General features: G+C 45.1%; 1 long non-coding RNA gene across 1 annotated transcript; it reads right to left on the bottom strand.

The window, feature by feature from the left end:
• Positions 1–320: 320 nt before the first annotated feature.
• LOC147212608 (uncharacterized) lies at positions 321–6,110 on the bottom strand. The gene is made up of 2 exons (XR_015105022.1): positions 6,017–6,110; positions 321–1,255 (listed from the first exon to the last, which is right to left on the bottom strand). It is a non-coding gene; the product is annotated as an uncharacterized LOC147212608 (long non-coding RNA).
• Positions 6,111–6,429: the final 319 nt, after the last annotated feature.

Below are 6,429 nucleotides of genomic sequence, written 5' to 3'. Positions count from 1 at the left end.
AAAAACACAACGGACAGACCAGAAGTTGGGACTGGCCCTTCAAAATAAAACGAAAATAACTGAGAGCATATTTCTCAGATAACAACATCGATGTCCGGAGAAGGTGCAGCTTTGCCGCTCTGCGGGGTCCTGTAGACCCCCCCCCCCCCCCCCTTCATACACGCATGCAATACGCCTCGAAACGCATCGCTCGCACCGACGCGGGGAATCCTTTACCAAGCTTCCACAACAACGGCGAGAATCTCGTCGCTTCGGCCGCCGTTAGGAGGAAGGGGGGGGGGGGGGCATTAAGGGGGAGAGAGAGAGAGAGAGACATGGAGATTTTCTCAGCCTCTCATTCTTTTTTTTTTTTTTTTTTTTTAATTGAACATTAATAGTACACACAAATATACAAATGTACAAATAAACGTGGCACGGTAGAACTGAATGTCAATGAAACAACCAGGGATGAGGAAGAAAAGGACATAAGGACAAGTTAATAGTGTTAACGGTTTGTGAGAAATTTATAATGCTTGACCAAAAAAGAAATTAAAAGGAAATAATTAAATAAATAGATGGACAAATTAAATTAAAAACGAAAAAAAAAATTGCAAGGGGAATAAACCATGTTATTTGGTCTGCGGTTTACAAGGAATTTCAGACATCAAACTGTATGTTTTTTGGTTTTTGGATTTTTCCATAAGTTTTAAGGATTTTTTCTTTTTTAATTATTCAAAATCGTTTATGAAGAAATTAAAATTTGGGGAACATTGCTGCATTCTGTTTTTGTGAACGAAGAACTTGGCCAGGCCAGGAGATCTGTGAGTTACCCCTCAATACCGGCTGGGTCTTTTACGGAGGAATAATTTGTGTGGCACGTCTCTTGCTTTGCAGAACTGGAAGAAGTTAAGTTTATTATGCTAGAAAAAAAAAGAAATTGAAAGGAAATAATTAAATAAATAGATAGACAAATGAAATTAAAAACGAAAAAAAAAAATAGGAGAAACATTACTTCCGCTCCTCCAATCCTCTGTTTCTCAGCTCCACCGCTCCTCCGCTATTGGCCCTGGTACCCCCGATCCTCCGAACTCAGGCGAATTGCGTGACGTGCTTCTGCTATTCTCCGCTCGTCCGCTTTTTCCGCTTTGGGGCTTGGAACCCCTGAACCGCTGGACATAAGCGAATCACGGGCAGGATTTCTGCCCTCCTCCGCTCCTCCACTCATCCGGTACAGGCCCTGGTACTCCATGTCCGCGACCCCCTCCACCTTAACAAACTGTCACAAACACACACACACACACACACACATATACACACGCACACAAACACACTTACACACACCTTAACTCATCATAGCTGTGCTAATAGCATTAGCCAAAACACATCCACAAGCACACAAACATGATCTCATCCACTCATTCACATGTGTGTGCCCAGAGGTCCGGGAGCTCCATGTTGTAAATGGGCGGTACTTTTACCTATAGGTGGCGCTACTGCTATATCAGTGTGTTACGTCTGTGTGTTTTTGCGTCTTAACAAAGGAAGAAGAACGTTCCGTGTTTTTTTCTTTCATGCTGCCTGCAATAAAGTTCGTTCTTAAAATACAATAGGTTATGGGCCCAGAGTGTCTCTAAAAGGCTGGATTACACTGAATATTTTGTGTGATAGTGAACAGTATTGTGGGAACTCACAATGGAGGACAAGCTGTTTATCGACAAGCTGAGCGGACCGGAGAATTGGGCAACGTGGAAGTTTCAAATGGAACATCTGCTAAAGGCTAAAGGACTGTGGCGAATGCTAACAGAGGAAGACACATTAGCCCCAGATGCTAACGCAGCAGCACAGGGTGAGTTCACGAAACAGAGAGAGAAAGCGTTCTCTGTGTTAGTGCTCAATGTAAGTTCATCCCTGTTGTACCTGATTACAAACTGTAAGACTCCCAAAGAAGTGTGGACTACACTGAAAGATATTTTTGAAAGAGACACGCTGGCAAATAAACTATTTCTGAAGAAGAAATATTTCAGGTGCGAAATGAAGGAAGGAGATGGTTTGACTGAGCACCTCAAACAAATGAAAGAACTGACTGACCAGTTATCAGCAATAGGAGCTGTAATTGAAGAGGAAGACCAAATTGTAACATTGTTGGGAAGTTTACCACCAAGTTACGCTACAGTTGTCACTGCACTGGAAACAAAGATTGACAACCTGACACTCAAATTTGTTCAACAAGCGTTAATCGATGAGGAACAAAAGCGAGTGAATGCTAATGATTACAGTGGTGGTCCTTCAGGTGGTGCAGCAGCAATGTCATCACAGGTGTGTGGCAATCTGCAGGATCGCTCCAAAGCAGTGGGAGCAGGACAAAGCACGTGGAGATGCTATAAATGTGGGAAGGAAGGCCACATTAAACGTGACTGTCCAAGCTGGAAAAACAAATCAAAAAAGAAAATCCACAAAGCTAAAAATGTGGCGTGTGAGGATGAGGATGGTTCATCTGAAAGTGCCTTTGTAGCTAGAAGGGAAAGCTCAGAAAAACCACATCAGTTTGAGTGGTTAATTGATTCTGGAGCATCAAAGCACATGACATGCGAGCAAGGAATTCTTAAGGAATACCAGCAGTTCTCAAAAGAACAGTCAGTGAAGCTCGGTGACGGCAGGGTGGTTGATGCCCTGGGAATTGGAAATGTCAACATGACAATGACCTTCAAGTCAAGCAGGGTAAAAAATGCTACGATGTATGATGTGCTGCATGTTCCAAAACTTTCTGGGAATTTATTCTCAGTGGGAGCTGCCACCAAAAAGGGAAATACGGTTCAGTTTAAGAGGTCCTGCTGCTACATTCGTGGAAAAGATGGAACTCTTAAAGGAATGGGAACACGAAGAGCTGATGGACTATATCAGCTAGATGTGAAAGGAAATGAATCAGTCACTCACAGTGCATCAGTAGCTGCTATCTTGTGGCACCGGCGCCTCGGTCACACTACCAAGCTGAAGGAACTAAAAGGTCTGGTGAACGGAGTGGACTTCTCTGCAGACAAAGAAGTTCCCTTCTGTGAAGGATGTGTGGAGGGCAAGCTGGCTAAAAAGCCATTCAAGTCGATTGGAGAAATACGTTCCGAGCGCAAGATGCAGTTAATTCATCGTGATGTCTGTGGTCCCATGCAAACTGAATCTATAAGTGGATCCAAATATTTTGTGACTTTCACAGACGATTACTCAAGATGCTCCAAGGTATACTTCATGAAACAGAAGAATGAAGTGCTGTGTAAATTCAAGGAATTTGAGAAGACATTCACAAATGAGTGTGGACTAAGCATCCAGAGGCTGAGAACAGACAATGGTGGTGAGTACACCTCAAGGGAGTTTCAAGAATATTTGAAGGTTCAAGGCATCCACCATGAAATGACTGGACCTCACTCATCACAGCAAAACGGAGTTGCTGAAAGAAAAAATAGAACACTCGTTGAAGCAGCAAGGAGCATGTTGTCTCATGCTAAGTTACCAAAGATGTTCTGGGCAGAGGCTGTTGCCACAGCAGCTTACATACAGAACAGGCTGCCTACTTCTGTCCTGAAGGGAGAGACACCGTACCAGAGATGGTGTGGGAAAAAACCTAATGTGGGTCACATGAAGGTGTTTGGCTGTATTGCCTATGCACTTGTCCCAGATGAAGAGAGAAAGAAGCTGGACAAAAAGACTGTGAAGCCGCGCTTCGTGGGATATGCAAACAATGCCAGAGGCTATCGCCTGTACGATGAAGAGAAGAGGAGGATTCTGATCCGTCGAGATGTCGTCTTTGATGAATCCAACTTTAACTTGAAGCAGGAACCGAAAGTACACTGCACAGACACCGAGATAACTATGAAAATAGATGAGAGTGAAACAAAACATGACGAAGTCACTGTTGAGAGCACTGTCAGAAAAAATGACAGAATCAGAAAGCCTCCAATAAGATTTGGATATGATGAGTTTGCTGATGTAGTGACTGTTGATCATTATGCAAACATGTGTTGCGTGACAGAGCCACTCTCACTAAAAGAGGCAATGGAGAGTCCTCATGCAAAAGACTGGCAGGAGGCAGCTGACTTGGAATATGAGTCACTGCTGGAAAACGAGACATGGGACTTAGTCGACTTGCCAAGAGACAGAAAGGCAGTAGGATCCAGATGGGTGTTCAAAGTCAAGCATCGCAGTGATGGAAGAGTGGAACGATACAAGTGTAGACTCGTTGCACAGGGCTACACACAGTTGTATGGCGCTGACTATGATGAAACGTTTTCACCAGTGGTACGATTTAGCTCTATTCGTACATTACTGTCCTTTGCTGTTCAAAAGGGTCTACATGTCCACCAGATGGATGTTGTAACTGCATTCCTCAATGGACACCTGGAAGAAGAAATATACATGGAGCAACCTGAGGGCTTCATCAAACCAGGGCAGGAACATCTGGTATGCAAACTAAAAAAATCAATCTATGGACTGAGACAGTCTCCTCGCTGTTGGAACAAGGCTTTTACGGAGTTCATGATGGAAATTGGATTCAAACAGAGCACATCAGACCCCTGCGTGTTTGTGAGATCAAGACAAGAGCTTGAAATACTAGCAGTTTACGTGGATGATTTGATCCTGATTACAGAGTCCACTGAGAGCATGGACGAGCTCAAAGCAGCTCTCAAGGAGTGCTACAAGATGAAAGACATGGGTGAGCTGTCCTACATCCCAGGCATCTCTGTCATCCAAGATAAAGAAAAGAATCGTATCATTCTTCAGCAGAAGCATTACATTGAAGCCATACTTCGGAAGTATGGAATGGATAATGCAAATCCTGTGGCAACTCCTGCAGATGCCAACGTCAGGCTAAAAAGGAGTGATGGTGTCAGTATGTCAGTGCACCAGCATACCTATCAGTCAATGGTTGGAAGTCTGCTGTATGCTGCCATGGCGACAAGACCGGACATAGCTCAAGCTGTGAGTGCTGTGTCGAAGTTCAATGCAAATCCAGATGCTTCACATCTGACTGCTGTAAAGAGGATACTTCGATACTTGAAAGGGACATTAAATCTTGCTCTGAAATATGAGAGCTCAGACTCCGGAGCTTTAATCGGATACTCGGATGCTGACTGGGCTGGAGATCAAGATGATCGCCGGTCAACAACAGGCGACATCTTCCTTCTGAGTGGAGGAGCAGTAAGCTGGCTCAGCAAGAAACAATCAACAGTAGCACTTTCAACAGCAGAAGCTGAATACATCTCACTCAGTCAAGCAGCTCAAGAAGGAATCTGGCTGAAACGACTACTGTGTGATCTCGGTGTAGAGTCTGTGTCCACAGTGATCCTTGAAGATAACCAAGGAGCCATCGCAATTGCAAAGAATCCTGTAAATCACTCCAGGACCAAACACATAGACATTCGCTACCACTATATCCGTGAATGTGTGCAGAATGGACAAATTGAACTGCGATATTGTCCAACAAATGATATGAAAGCGGATATCTTTACCAAGCCACTCGGTAGACAGAGATTTGAATATCTCAGGGGCGAGATCGGACTCTTTTTTGTTTAAAAATGCTTGACAGGTGTACGAAGAACGCTGCCGAGTCAAAGCGATTTCTAAAAAATGTGAAAAAGAGTTCCAGTATAACCAATGTGATAGGAATACTGTCTTAAAAATGGGGTGTTAAACAAGTTTACAGTTTTTGTTGTCGTGGAAGAACACAGCTTTGAAATATTATTTTCTCAGGACTTGGTGCTATTGGTAAAAGTAAGTGGGAGTGTTGTAAATGGGCGGTACTTTTACCTATAGGTGGCGCTACTGCAAAATCAGTGTGTGTGACGTCTGTGTGTTTTTGCGTCTTAACAAAGGAAGAAGAACGTTCCGTGTTTTTTTCTTTCATGCTGCCTGCAATAAAGTTCGTTCTTAAAATACAATACTCCAGTCATACGTCCGGGGAATCCATGTCCGCAGAAGGCTCCCATTGGCCGGTCTAAGGGGTCCTGCTGCCTCAAAGATTCCCCGCCTTTGAAAAGAGAAACATTACCTCCGCTTCTCAGCTCAACCGCTCCTCCGCTATGCGCCCTGGTATTCCCGATCCTCGGAGCTCAGGCGACTTGCGTGACGTTCTTCTGCTCTCCTCCCCTCCTCCGCTTCCCCGCTCCTCCCCTCCTCCGCTATTGGCCCTGGTACTCCCGCCCTGGAAGCCCGAACCGCTGGACATATGCGAATCACGGTCTGGGCTTCCGCCCTCCTCTGCTCTTCCGCTCCTCCGCTCCTCCCCTCCTCCGCTATTGGCCCTGGTACTCCCGATCCTGCGAACTCGGGCGAATTGTGTGACGTCCTTCTCCGCTCCTCCCCTCCTTCGCTTCTCCGCTCCTCCGCTTTTCCGCTTTGGGCCCTGGAACCCCGAAACGCTGGACATAAGCGAATCACGGTCCAGGCTTCTGCCCTCCTCCG

The sequence above is a fragment of the Fistularia commersonii genome, unplaced genomic scaffold (assembly GCF_037954325.1).
Source record: "Fistularia commersonii isolate RoL2024-O1a breed Wild unplaced genomic scaffold, RoL_Fcom_v1.0 HiC_scaffold_48, whole genome shotgun sequence".
In the NCBI taxonomy this organism is placed as follows: domain Eukaryota; kingdom Metazoa; phylum Chordata; class Actinopteri; order Syngnathiformes; family Fistulariidae; genus Fistularia; species Fistularia commersonii.
The sequence above is the reverse complement of the archived record's forward strand: the minus strand, read 5'-3'. Positions and strand labels throughout refer to the sequence as shown.